Below are 16,821 nucleotides of genomic sequence, written 5' to 3'. Positions count from 1 at the left end.
CTAACCATTTTCCCGGTGATCCTAATACCCACTACCTATCAACAACCTCTCTCTAGCCCTCTTCCCACATTGGCTGCCTTGAGGTTATCTGTATATGCTAGAATCTGGAGCCAATGCCAACCAAGGTGGGATGAGTCAACTACATTTGGCTTCTGTGGCTAGGAAGGAGTTGTGTGATACTCGAGGGGTGTGACAATTAACAGACATTTGTTGTCATCTGTTTATTAAGACATTGTCCTGAAAAACACCCTCTCCTCCTTCTTTTTTTGGTCTTCTATAAAACTTATTGCGAAAGTTAATGAAAGCTGGTATATACTCTCCACCATGTTGTGCTCTGCCACTCTTCTCCGGGGGAGCTGGTACTCTTGTCCTTATGCCCATCTGTGATGTGGACCCATCCTTGATGTCCTACGACCTTCGCTGCTCTTGGTGTTGTGAATGTCAATGTGTGGGGTCCAGTGAAGCGCACCTCTTTCCACTTTCTGAAGTGATTCTCAATCAAGATTTGATCACCCGGATAAGGAAGTGCTGCTTGTGTAAAATCGCTTGCCTGTTCATCTGCTTGTTCAGTTCATATCCTTTGGTTTGTCTGTTGAGATATATATAGAAGTGATTCTGTATGTTCTGTGAGCTACATGTGGAACTCCTCCCCCAGAATTCTAGAAGAAGATTTAGCATCAGAACTGGTACGTGCCGGTGCATGCATTCTCCAACCACTAACAATTTCATGTGGAGTGATATGATGATCTCCTGCAGGTGAATTAGTAGATATGCAAGTGCTGAAAGGGCCCTTTTGAAGTGTGACCACACAACATATGTTGGCAAATCATATAATTATTTACAAATTCAGACACACATTCATATATATTTGGAACAAATCAATCCCCACTTAACTCTGCAGCCAAATGCTCTTTTGATACATGGTCAGGGTAGTGAAGCTGTTCCAGGGCCACATTCAACAATTTCCTGGGCATTACCACTTTGCTGGCGCTATCTTTTTGCCCAAATCAGGTCTGTTGGAGATAGAGAGCAACCCCTCTTCTTCCAAAGCTCTTTCTCACCCTCTGGTGCTTCTCCCAGTAATTCTATTATCTGCACATCAGTGTTGCATTGAAATGTTCTGGCAGTGCATTCTGTTCTCTACCTGTTTTCATCAATGCCTTTCCCTCTCACCAGGGAACAACACATGTGATCCTGCTGGCAAATATACTGCTTCTTTCGCTGCTCTAGCTGCTTTTTCATTACCCAATGAAATTAAATCTTGCCCTCCAGTATGGGCCTTGCACTTTATTATTGCCAATTCTATTGTAGCATTTCCAATCATTTACTCACTAATGCTGCATGTTGAACCTGTGTAAAACAGTCAACATTCAGGCAATCTGTTATATTGAAAGAAAGTAGATTATATCCTAGAGTGTTACATACAGTAATTGTTATATCACATAGCAAACACTTTCTAGGGGCATATCCAAATGCGTTTTTTTTAGAGAAGTTTGTTCAGTCTTCACAGTGAATGTGTACCCTGTCGGCTTCCCTAGGCAGGAGAACACCCTGTCCCTAGTGGGTGCTGGTGTCCCTAGGTGGGAGGTGGTGCAATAGGGACAGGAAGTGCTTCTACACTGTATGTGTTCCCAATAAGGGTAAACTGTTAAAAGATGGTTGAACACAATCTACTCGTCCATCCATAGGTTATCTGACTCCTAGACATACTTTATTCACCCCCGGCAGAGGTGTGTGCATGGGGTGTAGACTTGGTGGTATGGTGTGGTTCAAACCAGCAGAAAAAAGACCCAACCTTGTAGGTCAATGTTCTAAACTAAAAACAACAACCTGTTTAGGTTCAAGGTTGAGAGACCTTACGTCTCTAAAAATAAAATGGTGGAATATCACCACTGTGAAGCACATAGGAGAGGGATTCTCTGCTACAAATTATAGCTTTATTCTCTGTATCCCGTGTGTGTTTCTGGGATATCATCTATCGTGGTGGTCGACCGGTTTTGATGACCAGCTTCTTCGTGCCATCTTCTTCATGATTTTTCATTTAGCTGCGTCTTCCAAAAGATTGTCTGCTCCCTCAAGGTGGTGGTTTCATGACCTCCTGACCTCAATATTGTCACCTTTTCTTGTGAGTTTGTCTGTGCTGGTGGCTGCAGGACATTCACTGTTCCCTGTGAGCCTGCTACCCCTTTTGGCTAGCTCTTGTCCCTGTGTTTGTACCATCTGTGTCTGTATTGGCGGTATTTGCGACTGTTGCTGCAGTTTTATTTGCTGAGATTTAATGGATGTCTGCACACATGGCTGCTGTGGCTGCACCCCTCCTTGCTGTCCTGTTTGTTGAACGAGTAAACATGTTCAGGTCTAGTGACCAATATTTCCACAAACAGGATATTTTATCATCCCCTGATTGTTTGTTCTCTTGCATCCACATTACCTTTATTGATCATATGTATTCTGCAGGGCCCTCATCTGTCTTCATTTTATGTTCTAATATTTATCCCATATCTGACACTTCTGGATAGAGTTCTCTGAGAGCCTTCCACATGTGTGCTATATAATTGTTAAAAGGTGCTCCATCATGTATGTTTGTGCTTAATCTTACCGCTGCATAATCTGCTTGCTGCCAAACTGTGTTACTTCGCTCCCCTACCAAAACTGCCAATAAACTCTTAAAGTCCTCTATAGCCAGTGGGATCCCCACCGTCTCCTTCTCAAATACTTATATCCACTTGCTGGCCCCTGCCATTAGTGAGGGTAAATTGTAGACCAAATTATTCCTGTCCATTGTTTGCCAGCATATGTAGTGTACTTCCCTTTTTGCCTTCTCTAGAAGCCACTGAGACTGCGCCCCCTGCTTACCCACCCCACTGTGGTCTTTTCACTACTGCCATCCTTACTTTACTACTTCAGACCCTATTTCCCCAATTCCCTGCCTGTTTTTCTCCCTCTTCTTCTTCCCCTTTTTTTCTCCTCCTTTCTTGGCCCACATGTGTTAAATTACAAGGGTTGGATTTGTCATCCCTACTGTCATTGTCACTGCTGTCCTCCCAAACTGTTGTAGGATTGTCACCTTCTGTTGTGTCTGGTTCATCCTCTTCCATGCCCTGTCACCAATAAAACATTTTAAATTGCATGTGTCCTGCTGGTCATCTCTGCTTATCTTCCTCTTTTCCTTGTTCCTTTCCTTTTTTATCGACCTCCCTCTCCATTACCTTTTCCGGTTCTCTAAACCTTGAATACAATTGCTGTTGTGTGCTTTCCTTAATGTCCACTAAATATTTCTTGCTCCCTTTCTCTTGTTTATCCCTCGAATGAGGTTCTTGCTCTGCCTTATTTTTCTTCGTTTTTTCCCTGTCTGGAGATTGACGTCTAGGATTTATATATCCTGTTGCCAGCTTCAATAAAGGATATCATCTGTAAGGAGTGGGAGGAGCACTTCTCTTGTTCTACTTTAGTCTCTCCATAAAGTTTCCGTAGATCTAAAATATCCTGCCTCTTCTTAAGCTTTGCACCTTGGTATGTAGCTAACAAGTATGAGTACATACTGTCAATTAAATGTTTTGAAATGTTCCCTCTCTGGGCCATTCGTGATAACACTTTCCCACTGTGTCATTCATCCACTGAAAATTTTATTTTAATATTTTATTGCGATATTGGGGAACCATTTTACAACTATGATCAAGGGGCGATTCCATTGAGTGGAATGGCATTTTTACATCCATTTCCTAATTTTTTAGAGTACTCTTTTCTACCTTTTTTATTCTAAACCCTTCTTACTTATATCTCAAAAATACTTACACCCCTTACTCACCCTCACTCACTTACTCCCTCATATACTTTCCGTTCAACTCATTTACCCTATTTCGTTCACACTGGCCTTCTCAGGCCCCACCCTTTCACACCACTCTTACACTCCGAATGGCCCTCTCCACGGGCCTGTTTGGTTAAGTTTAGTTAATACACAAATGGCCCTCTCTACAGGCCCACCACCTTAACAATGCTGCCCTATGCTAGTGCGGTGGGAGTTCAGTTGCTACTCCCTTCATCCAACCATGCCCCCTGCACGTGCTACACAGCTCCTTCAATATTTAACATTAGTTCGGATCTGGCCCTTCAGTTATTTCCACAGCGACAATAAAGAAACAATAGACTAACTCCACTTCACTGCAACAAACTACTCCTATGTCAAAACGTTAATGCATATGCTTCTTCCCCTTCTCTTCACAGCTCCAATACACCTTAACCTGAAAAATAAAACATGACCCAAATATACCAATTGCCTGCACTAAGCACAAATCTTGTGTAAATAGGTCTGTCACTTACTATGCAACCCTCTGCTCTAATGCAGATGTGCCACTTCCCACTCACTCCACTCGGGTAAATGGACCTAAAATCTATGACTACTACAGCCAATCACCCTCAACCTCTTCAGGGAGAATCCTATGCACCATAACAAATTATCCCTCCCCTCAGCGCGTTCATGCACAGGTACACTCACATATTCTTCTTAAGGAATTCTTCAGCCCTCTCAACCCCAGAGTTTTCCTTTAAAGGCCAGTACTCCCTTCCGAGCACAGGGGGTGTTTCAACCAGGCAGACATAACATGTGACGTCACTGTTGAGGGTTGTTCTCTTCTACTGATTAACAGGGAAATCAGGCTTGTCAGACACTTTGGGAATATCTTGTGACACATCAGCAGTGAAGACATGCTGTAGACTTGATGATTTAGTAAAATGCACACAAGGCCTGGGAACAGCCACTTCCCGGGAGGTCAACACTGGTTGCAGTAAACTGGAGAATGAGCAGTAGAAGTGGTGCAGTCATTTGGGGGTGCAAAGATTAAAACAGAACACATTACATCCACTATCAATCTCTGCCACTGGATAAGAAACTGAAAAATGCCATAGTTGACAGCACATGGGCAGGTCTAACGTTAATTGTAGAGAATTACACATTTTCAACACAAAATAGGTTTCTATGTGAATGAATCGAATCCACCCTGGCTAGAGATTGTGGGAAGTGGTTCCCAAGCTATGGAGCCATTGAAAAAAATCTATTGGATTCATCCATTTGATTTTTTCAATCCTTTAGTCACCTGTTAATCAGTAGCAGAGACCAACCATCAACAGTGACTTCACATGTTATGTTTCTTATAATTGTTTCAGGGAAGCTATGTATTTTGGTTCGTTTATTTCTTTCCTTAAATGAGCTTTCTTGCCTTTCCATCATTGACTCAACAAAAATGGAATGACTGGCATTCCTAACTTGAGGCAAAGCTTTAGTTAATTCTCCTACAAACCCCTTCACATCAAATCTCACTCCGACACATCTTTCAAAACTACTTCACAAACATATTCACTGTCTCTCCTATTTCACTCTCCAATCTCATATTTTCAATATCTCCCCCCCCCCGCCCCCGGCTCTCTCCCAGCATGTACCATCTCTATCATAATTCTGGTCCATCCTTCAAGCTTTCCTTGTTTTCCCACTGACTAGTCACCTTTCTTGTCCAGATTAGCCCTTCTCTCTAAACGTGTCCTCAATCAATCAATCAATCAATCAATCAATCAATCAAACAATCAAGTATTTATATTGCACACTATCACCAAAGGCATCACAGTGTATTTAGAAGAGATACCAGATTGATGAGAGTAGAGAATCATGTGAACAGGTGAGTTTTTTAATTTTGTTTAAAAAGTGCAAAGTCTGTGGTATGCTGTAACACAGGCGGCAGTGAATTTCATAGTCTAGGCCCTACAACGGAGAAAGCTCTACCCCCAATTCGATCCTTTCAATATTTAGGAAAGCATAGGAGCGCTGAGTCAGTAGATCTGAAGTCAAAACTTGATGCTTAACTTTGGTGCTTGAAGTTCAGCTGGAAGATGAAGAATTGCTGCTGCTTTCCTTCGCCAATTTGAAAGCAGCCATGTCTGTCAAGGACTGATCCAAGAGAGGACTTAGCTAGGAGACCTCTTCCCGAGCTACAAGGGAACATCGTGCAAAGCTGATCTTCTTCAAGGTGCCCTGGAAGCCAGTCTTTGAAAGACTGCTGACCAGAGTTGGGGTCCGCCAAGAACCTGAAGTAAAGCATCCGGACATTGAGGCCATTTAATTCCACCATCCTTGTCCAAGGTTTGGAGGTTTGCCATGACCACTGGAAGCCCGTCCAGTCGTGGTGCCCAGAAGCAGGAACCTGAAGTCCACAAACATGCAGACGAAGACCTGAAAGCCAGCCGTGCTTGAGTCCCGATCGCCGACACCACTGCCGACGACCCAACGCCCATGCTGGGCCTACATTCTTCATCAATCTGCTTTGCAGCAACAAACTCTTGTCATTGAGGTTCACTGCATGCCTCGTCTTCGCAGGACATCTACGATCAATCACTGACAAGCACCTCCAAGACCGAAGCTGCTGTCCCAATGACAGTGCTCACCTTCCTTTGTAGAAATCTCAACAACTCGTGGCTCCTGCCTTAAAGGGAGTCCACTCAAGAAAGGCCCGTCGATGAACCATTGAACGAACTCTGATAAACTCAGGTACATTGGGGTAGTAGAACATTTTAGCAGGGAACAAGACTATCTTAAACATATATGGACTGGGCTTGGGTAATACACTTTATTTACAGGTTGCCCAGGTGGAGGGAATCCTCAGACAGAATCGCTGTATAGTAGTAGGACCAACATTCTGCCATTGTTTAACCTAACTTGTCTTCCTTCCGTTGTCTGATGTTGGTTCACTTTACTATTTGATACGTATGTCATTTGAACTGTCAGCATTTGGGGCATTTTAAAGGAGTCAATAGATAAGAGTCGTACCAAGTAGACGCTGTACATATTTACCATATTTTAAATGCCAGAGTATAAAGTGTGTTATTGATTGTGTATATACATCGAACCTTATTTATTTAAGAACTGTGTTATAACCTAACATAGTGTGTGGACATTCCTTTGTGGGGGCTTGGGGACTCCCCTGTACTTGAGAACTAGCTTGAATGACCTCATGAGTGCTTAAGCCTTGATTGCTCGACCTTCCTTACCATACAGAGAATCTTGTCTGGGGTGCTCTTTGCTTCTGCTCTGCCATATAAAGGGCAGGAGTAAAGAAACGCCCGACCTGTCTTCACAATCAGTTTAACTTGTCATGTGCCTCTTTGTGCTCTGGGGATTCAGTGTATGACCATGCACTGTGTGAGTTTTAGCTTTGCTTTTGTCTAACAAAATATATAATTTTGTATTTTTTGTGGACATGTTTAGATGCTGCTTATTCTGAGAGACTTATTTTATGAGCAACCTGACCCGCTCAAGTGACTTGTGATGCACCGCTTAGCTTTCTCAAAAGCATGAGAAATGCCCTAGAAATGCCCTAGGCGATATCCACTATCCATGGCTGATACTGAACATTACAGTTTCAAAGGTATATGGGTCCTTCCACTCTGTTATCTTTTTCTCTACCTGTGGTGTCCCCCAGGGGTCTAACCTCTCTCCCTGGCTGTTCAACCAATACCTGGCACTACTTGCCCACTGCATCGCCGCTCTATGCCCCAACTTTCAGTGATATGCGGATGACACGCAGCTCATTTTCAGGCTACCCTTGGCCTCCTCCTCTCCTTCGCTCATCTCTGACTGTCTGTCTGCTATTAGTGAGTGGTGTGCCACCAATGACCTCTGCCTTGATGCCAGTAAGACTGAGATTCTCCTCATCGGCACACCCTCACCCTCATTCCCTGTAGCTCTCTGGCCGGCCTCTCTTGGCCCTATTCCTAATCCAACATGCAAGGCTAAAAAGCTTGGGGTCATCTTCGACTCCACACTCTCCTTCTCTCCTCACATCTCTGACGTCTCTAAGAAGTCACACTACCAGCTGCACCTCCTCAGGGGTATTCTTCCTTTCCTCTCCTTCCCCCAGAAGCTCACTGACTCCAGAGCTCTGGTTCTCTCTAGGCTGGACTATTCTAACAGTCTCTTTCTAAATCTGCCTGCTTCTCCAGAACAGGACTGCAAGACTTGTCCTTGGCCTCTATCCCAGGGATCGTACCTCTCCAGGACTGAAATCTCTCCACTGGCTCCCAGCCGCTGCAAGGATTAAGTTCAAAACCCTTTGCATCATTCACAAGTCCTTCTGGGGCTTGGGGCTTCAATACCTTCAACTCTCTCTTCCTAAATATCTTCCTTCCCGAGCTCTTCGCTCATCCGCAAGCAACTCCCTCAGGGTCAGTCACTTCTCCAAGCAACAAGTTGGTGGTAGATCTCTTTCTTCAGCTGGTGCCTCCCTCTGGAACAGCCTCCCTGCCTCCCTTAAACTTGAGGAGAACCATCTCCGGTTCCGGAAGCACCTCAAAACCTTTCTCTTTACTTCTGCCTTTTCTCCTTCTCTCCTCTGCTGACCTCCTGGCTGTAACCCGAACTGCACTGGCTACCTGGACACTCTCTGATCTCTGGCCCAGGTCCTTCCCCCATCAGTGTCATACACCTGCACTGCCTACCTGGCAACCCCCGCACTTGGGGACTATTCTGTATACCTACAGTCCCCCTACCAGCCCTTGACACCTGATGCCCGCACTTACTCATGCACTTGCTCAAGCTGGTCGTTTATTTACTTACTGTTATCATCTTTCTCATGTACTGCACTGTCCCTGCCCCCTTCTCACACACTTGCATGATCTGAATGAAACCTGGCCTAGTGGAATCGTTGTCTGTTCTCCCTTTGTTCCCCTCCCTTGCCTTGTCTTAAAACACTTGTGTATAGGCGCGTTACAAATACCATATCATATCATATCATCTTATGTGAAAATAAATACACCATACTTGAAAGAGTCATGCCACAAAACCATACAGTAGCATTTATGCATTGTGATGTGACCTGAACCATTCCACATATACATTTTATAATGATGATATGAAATGGTGAGTAATTTACAAAGCGCCTGTACACACGTGTTTCTAGGTGCGACAAGGCAAGGAAGAGGAGAAAAAGGGAGGACAAAACAAATTATCTTACTAGGTCTTGTGTCATTCACATTGTGCAAATACAGGGGGAAGGGATAGAAGTGCTAGGGTAGGGAAAAGGAGAGTTCAATAAGCGAAGATCAAGTAAGTGTCGACGGGGTAGCAGGTTCCAAGTAGGTACAAGCAGGCAGGGCACTGTAGGATTACAGCGACAGTCCCTAGTGTATCGTAGGCCCGGAGGTAGTGCATGGGGCTACTGGTCGTGAAGGAGCATGGTCCCTGTACAGTTCAGAAGGAGGCCAGGTAGCCAGTTAGTGCAGCAGACAAGAGCATCAGCAGGGGAGAGAAAGCGAGAAAGCAGAAGTGAAAAGGAAGTTCTTGAGTTGCTTCCAGAACCTGAGGTGGTCCTGCTCGAGTTTGAGAGATGCAGGAAGGATGTTCCAGAGGGAGGCACCAGCCGAAGAGAGAGATCTACACCTCACTGTCAGCCTGGAGAAGCATCTGACGCTCATAGAGTTGGAGGAGGTTGAGCAGAGGGCTCGAGAAGGAAAGTGTTTTAGAAGAGAGAATTGGATGTAGTGTGGTCCCCAGCCCCAGAAAGCCTTATGCAAAGGGTCTTGAACTTGATCCTTGCAGCCACTGCGAGCCAGTGGAGAGATTTCAGGGCTGGAGAGATACAATCCCTGGGCCTAAGGCCAAGGACAAGTCTCACAGTCCTGTTGGATTAGTTGCAGAGGGCGAAGAGTAGAGGCAGGCAGATTTATAAAGAGGCTGTTGCAGTAGTCCAGCCTATAGAGAACAAGGGCTCTGGAGACCTTTTCTGGATTAGTTACAGAGGGTGAAGAGTAGAGGCAGGCAAATTTAAAATGAGGCTGTTGCAGTAGTCCAGCCTAGAGAGAACAAGGGCTCTGTAGAAAGTGAGAAAAGGAGGAATACCTCTGAGGTGGTGCAGCTGGTAATGGGACTTCTTAGAGAAGTCTTTGATGTGAGGACAGAGGAGAGGGTGGAGTTGAAGATGTCACCAAGGTTTTTTGCCTCGCAGGAAGGCGCATTCAGAGGGTCCAAGGAGGGCAGCCAGAGTGAAATAGGGAAAGTGGGAGCAATGGTCTCATTTAGAAGGATCTCAGTCTTAATGGCATTCAGGTAGAGATCGTTAGAGCCACACCATTCCTAAATCGAGGATAGACAATCAGGAATGCGCGAGAGGAGAGGAGGCTGAGGGGACCCTGAAGGAGAGCTGAGTGTCATCCACATAATACTGAAAGTTAGGAGAGAAGGTAGAGATGGGATTGGCCAGAGGTGCCAATTAATCGTTGAAGAGCCAGGGTGAAAGGTTAGAGCCCTGGGGAATACCACATATGGAGAAAGAGGTGGTGAGAGAAAAGACCCCAGTAGGACCTGGGAGGGTCAATCGGAGAGGAAGTAGGTCAGCCAGGCTAGGGCCTGATCCGTGAAGCTGAGGTTGTCACAGAGACGATAGATCAGGATGGTGTGATTGACCATGTTGAAAAGAGTGGAAAGATCAAGGAGGATGAGGACAGAAAGAAGGGTAGAGACATGAATTGAGAGCAGGTCTTCATGGGTGTTCAGCCGAGCAGTTTCTGTGCTTCTGGCTGCTCTAAAGCCAGACTGATGGTCATGGAGACAACCAACAGATTTGGTATGGAGAGTAAACTTGGAGATGGCCAGCTTTTCTAGGAGTTTGCTCAGAAAAGGAGTGATAGAGATCGGGCAGTAGTTTGCCAGAGAGCAAGAATCAGCAGAAGGCTTCTTCAGGAGGGGAAAGTCCCAGTGGAAAAAGAGTGATTGGAGAAATAATCAGCCAAGGCTAGAGCGAGGGTGTTTATGTGGACCTTGATGGTTCTGGAGCAACACGGGAGAACCTGCTTTGACAATACTTTAATAGATTGAACTTGTCTAGAAACATCGTCAGGAGTGAACATGGGGAAAGAGGAGAACAGAGGAGGAGAGGGAGAGGCGGATGGGGAGGGTCTGAAAGAGGTAGAGGAAGAGAAGAGAGAGGGGCAGAATGTCCTAGGTTTTAGTGTTGAAGTGAGTAGGGTCTGAGAGAGGACAGGAGAGGTGGAAACTGCAGCAGGATTCAGCAGCTCCTTGCAGATTTGGAAGAGTTTGGCCATGTTGCTAAAGGCTGCAGAGATGCGTACTTGGATGTAGACTCTCTTCTTGGACATGACAGAGAGTCTGTATTGCCTTTGGAGGAGGCGACAGACCCTTTTGTCAGAGAAGGCGCCTGATTCCATCCACTTACTCTTGGCCACCATGCACTTGTTTAAGGGTGGTGAGATTGCAGTCGTACCAAGAGTTGCTTTTGGAGGTAGGCTTCAAACGGATCCTCATGACAGGGGCAAGGACATCAAAAGTGTTAGTGATTGTCGATGTATTTTAGAGAGGCTGTGTCAGAGTGTAAGTCAGCTGCAGGTGTAGGAGAAGGCGGCAGGAAGGTAGCAAAAGCCTCCACAGACACATGCTTCCTGGGCCAGATAGCTGAGAAGGTGGGTGGCAGTGCAGGGGTCAGCTTCACCTGGGGGACAGAGAGCAACAGGTTGGAAGGGAGAAGAAAGTGGTTGGTCCAAGAGAGAAGTGGTGAGAGGGTTTGAGAGGGGGATCTCAGAGGAGATGAGAAAACATCCAGGGTGTGGAGAAGATGAGAGGTAGAGGCAAGGAGAGAGGAGGCAAGGTCGCCCCACTCAGAGAGGAAGAGGGCAACATGGCCAGGTGGCCTGTAGGGAGTGACCACAGTAAGAGCGGCCAGAAGAGATAGAGAGCCTGCAGACCAGGCATTCAAAGGAAGAGTAGGCCTTTGTAGGAATGACAGAAGCAGGGATCCACTCTGGAAATAACAGATTTTCTCCACCTCCTGGACAGTTGGTTCAGAGATGATATTGGGCCTCATTACGAGTCAGGCGTTAAGGGGTTAACGGCGCCGTAAACGGCGCCGACCCTTAACGCCTGATTACAAGGTCCCTTAGCGCCATGGTGATTTTAACGCCTGCTTTTTGCAGGCGTTAAAATCCATGGCGCTAAGGGACCATGGTGCTAATTACGCCACCGTAATTTACGGTGGCGTAATTAGCACCTTCCCCACTCCCATTATGCCCTATGGGGCAAAAATGGGAATGGGGAAGGGTAAAATGGGAAATGGGGATTTACCGCCCCACTCACCTTGGAATGGGGCGGTAAACCCGCCATCCACCATGGTGTAAACATAGTTTACACCATGGTGGTAAGGGTACGACCCAGGTGGTAACTTACCGCCTGGGTCGTAATGAGGCTCATTGTAACCATCGGCGAGGCGAGGTTCAAAACTCATGATGCATTTGCAATGAGGCATGGCCATACCCATGACATACATATATTCTGCCTTTGGATCCTAATGGCGTGGCAGCTGTCACTGGCATTTTATGCCCACATCCAAATCCAGAACCTATCAAAATGAATATCCATTTTTCATGATAACAAATTATCTAATCCTAGGATGCCTTTTGTAAAAAATCAAATTATCACCAAGCCTTGTGTGTATAATGCACTTTGTAATTCAAGGATATGGTCCTTTTATCACAAACATACTTGTCAAATATAAAGATCTGTGGTCATTCCTATGTTCCTAAACATGCACTTTGATATTGTGCAAAGCAGTTAGCAATACCCATTGTTGTGATGTTTCCCTTTCCCTTTATCATAGGTCCATGACAAAACAGTACAATAGGTGTGTGCCAGTCAGTCCACCTTGTAATGATACCCTTCAATAAGAACATTAATTGTATGTTCAAATATGGTTTTCATGCAAGTGTAATGTAATGTTCTTGTTACAATGGAAGTGATAATTGGACAGTGACATTCAAAAATTTAAAAACAAGACGTTTATGAGGTTAGTGAAATAAAAAATATTCTCTATTTTAATTGCTCCTTTGCCACATATACACACATACATGTGTCTCTAAAAATGGCCTTCCCTGTTTGAGTCACACAAAGATTAAAATATATTATCTGTTTTATCTGTGAAGACCAAGGTATCACTTATTTAGTGCGCTGGTCCCTGACTTTTTTGTGTATGTGCAGTTCTGCTGAATCTATACATTCATTACAGAATGATCAAATATTAATAATTCACAAACCAATAACAAACACAACAGAAGACCTTGAAGCCTTGTCTTCTGGTCTATGATGAATCCAGATTATTTTCTCCTTTTCCCCAGGGGGAGCCACCCCTATGAGGCTAGGGAGGTGAGCCTGCTCTGCAAAATCCTCCCTAGCTGTCTAGGCAAGTTGGACCTCACTGGGAGTGATTCCTCCTTAGGGGACAGGCATTTTAATTCCCACACTCCTTATGCAAGCCACTTTATCTGCATGTATAGAACTGCCTCCAGTAATGAACAACATGACCTCCTTTTGTTTGGTTCCATGTAATGCTGGATCAACCTTGACGTTGGAAGAAAAAGGGAATATCCCTTTAAGAGCAAACTTGTATGTAAGATAGACAAGTAAATCAGAGAAGGGGAGAGAGAGCCATACGTAGTGGAAGCCTCTGACCTAGCTATGCCATAGAGGGGTGGAGCAGAGTGGACCTGAAAATTCCACAGCAAACCGAGAAGCACAGAATGCCAGAGAATCACATCAGAGGCCCAGCAACCCGAACAGTGACAAAGGTGCTGTCAGGAGTGAGCTTGGAGGACCGTCTGACATGGGGGCATTGCCACGGAGGCAGCGTGGTGAGAGTTGGGGCTGTCTAATGATACTGAAACCATTTGAAGTGGGAGATCTGAAACCTCCCAACAGCAAGTATTCCCTGAGCGTGGCAACCTACAGACACAGTTAGAGCAAGTAGATTTCATACAGAGACTAGATGGATGGCAAGTAAATATGGGAGCAAGATAACTATCTGTGATATATTATGAAGACTATAGGGGTTGTCTGTACTACTACCCACTATATGGTTGGGGTAGAGGCACCAGGGCACCCCAGCCAAGGCTCTCAATTGGTAGCAATATGTGAGCAGACAAGGTTGCGACTCACCAGAGGGGATAGTAGTCGGGTATACACTGCACTCCCTTATCAATGATATTTATGTCATTAATCGCTTATTGTAAGCTGGTTTCATGTAATTAGCAGAGTTAGAGGTGCAGGGGAGAAGTAACGACCCTGGCACATGGGCCATAAATATATGCAAAGCAAAAACTCCCGTCCCCTGCACACTATCACTTTCCGAAGTACGGCCAAACCATTAGATCTGTAGTTAGGAGTCAATTTTACAATTGTATGTCATTAATATCATATCAGGTCATAAATGTAAAAGTCAAAATCTAATGCATACAGTTAATTGATAAGCAGGCCGTTTGGGAGAATTCTTCAGAATGGCTAATTTCCCTTACCTACTGAGTCCCTCAGCAGATTTGCTGGATTTCTAGGATTTATTGTTTTCACCTGGTAAGAGTGTGAGCCTTTGTTCCCACTCTTACATGTGATTTGCTGTTTGTGTTTAACATTTTTGTGTTTATAGACTGTGGAGCCTCACCTACTCCACAAGCACCATCTTTTTACTGTGTGTTACACAGTACCTTCAGTGCAGTGACACAGGGTTGCCTTTTAGACTTCCCAACTCAGAATCCATTTTCTGGGACTGACTACGGAACATATAAAGTTACCATTAACTTTATTAGCCTCTGTAAAACCACAGACCCAGTACACCCTATCTTACATAGAGTACTGTAAAGGGTTAATACTTATCCCTTTGTGTCTGTTTCTCTTGGAGCATTGTTTCGCTCCCTTTTCATCAAGACTTGGCTGGTGGCAGTGATAACTACCCTATTTTTCCTACCGCGATTATCTTAAATAACCTTGGTACTGTTTTAGGCTATCTTGGTAGCCTCAAACTTAAACCCACTTGGAGACCCATGTCGCACTCTGAACTGATTGGCTGTGGTGACTGTCCCGGCGGGACAGCCACCCTGCTGTGTGATTGACAGCCAGGCTGTGTGAATGGGGTAAAACTGCATAAAAAGCAGGTCTCTGGGTCTGGAAAGACAGAGTCACCACTGGATCGAAAGAACTGATGAGGAGCTGATGGAAAAGGACCTCTACCATGACTGAACCGCTCGGTGAAGCCCTGCTGCAGGTCTGAATCTTCAAACTCCAATAACAGAGAAGATCCTCCAGTAATCTTCTTCCCCTGAGCTGGTGGGACCAACCAGTTCACCCAAACTGCAAGCCAGGACTCCCTGTCTGGTCGAATTCGCTGTACAGAGCTACAGTGGGCCGGATAGCCAGGAAGGTCGGACCCTGCTTGGGTTTTAAGGAGCGCACCTTTTATTTGTTGCTTTGCTCTGCTGCTGGTTTCTTCCCTGGGCAGTGCAGGACCCTCCAGTCTTCCTACTTCATGTCAGTCCGACAAGCGCTTCAGGAATCGTGAGCCTGCAGGAACTGCCAGGAATGTCTGCCTCAGCTACAGCTTCTTCTCCATTTAAAGGTACTGTGCAAATCCGGTTGTTCGATTCGTCCAGCCACGGTGAAAGTTTGTGAAATCTTTCTCCATTCTGAGGGCTGTCCTGCTCTACTCTTTAACCTAACTTTCCTACTAACCAACTTTGTCCGGAACACTTGGAAAAGACTTAACCCAAACAACCCTGAACTGTGTGATCTTGAGCAAAAGACTTTTGCCCTATTGACTTTGGCCCTAAGCCTTTTTTGATTTGATTCTATCACTGTAGTTCCTCTTTCTAGATTGCCCTGCTTACTTACCTGTTGGTACTGTTCGATTTCTGCCTAACTTTGTCTTTCCCTCCCTTTTGAATTTCAGGAGTGCCATTTTGCTCCCACTTTGTTTTTGTTTTTTTGTTTTTGTTTATTTGTAAAGCGCAAGCAGGCCTTTTGGGCAACCGGGCGCATCAACTAACATACATGTTATTAGCGAGTTCGGGAGCTGAGTTTGTGGAGCAGTCTGCAGCAGTCACTGCCTTTCGACGTCCTTTTGCAGAAGGAGATCTTTATTAACCTGAACAAACCCGCGGAGCGGGAAGCGGAATTCGGGAGCCGAGTTTGTGGAGCAGTCTGCAGCAGTCCGCTGCAGACCCGGAGCAGGGCCGGTATGGAACCCGAGGTCCGACCGGGGAAGAAATCAGGCAGAGCCTCGAACATACCTCCCATGAACACCGTAAGAGGTAACAAAATAACCAAAATAACCATCGAGGAGGAGCTGCACGTCGAGCCTGAACGTCTATGTACGGAGGAGAAAGTGCAGGAGGCGATTTTGGTTATGGTTAACAAAACACAGCAAAACAGTTTGAAGCCGGGGGTAACCCCACCCCGCAAGCAAAAGGGTGAAACAGGTCCAAACAAAACAAACCTTATCAAAACCAGTGCGGCCCAGATGGACAACACTCTCCCCACGGACCCTGCAAAATCACCCGGTGAGAGGGAGCAAGAACCTACTAGCTCCCGGACCTCGCCTCAGACACCTAGGGGAGACAGAGCCAGAGAGGCGAGGCCCGCCGAGACCGACGATGACGCCGACGATGTATTTGCAGAGACTCGAGGCTGCCCGCCCGTAGCCAGCAGAGATCTGTGTACCGCCCTAGAGGCGAGTGCCCCGAACGTGGGAGCGGTCGGAGGACGGCCCCCGCTCGAGGCTAGCCAGAGCGTTGCAGGCGGGGCGGGCGACCTCTCAGCCATGGACCGGGAAAGTCCAGAGCTGGCTAAAACCATCACAGAAGCCGGTGTCGAACAGGTCTTTCAAGAGGTAACGCCCGGGATAATCATTATACAAGAAAGCGGAGTAAAACCCAGTAAAAAGCCAAGTCCCCAGAGTCCCGAAGATTTAGGGCTCACGGAGAAGCTAAACAAAAAAAGAAACGACTCAGCGC

The sequence above is a fragment of the Ambystoma mexicanum genome, chromosome 7q (assembly GCF_040938575.1).
Source record: "Ambystoma mexicanum isolate Mex_15411 chromosome 7q, UKY_AmexF1_1, whole genome shotgun sequence".
Lineage (NCBI taxonomy): Eukaryota > Metazoa > Chordata > Amphibia > Caudata > Ambystomatidae > Ambystoma > Ambystoma mexicanum.
The sequence above is the reverse complement of the archived record's forward strand: the minus strand, read 5'-3'. Positions refer to the sequence as shown.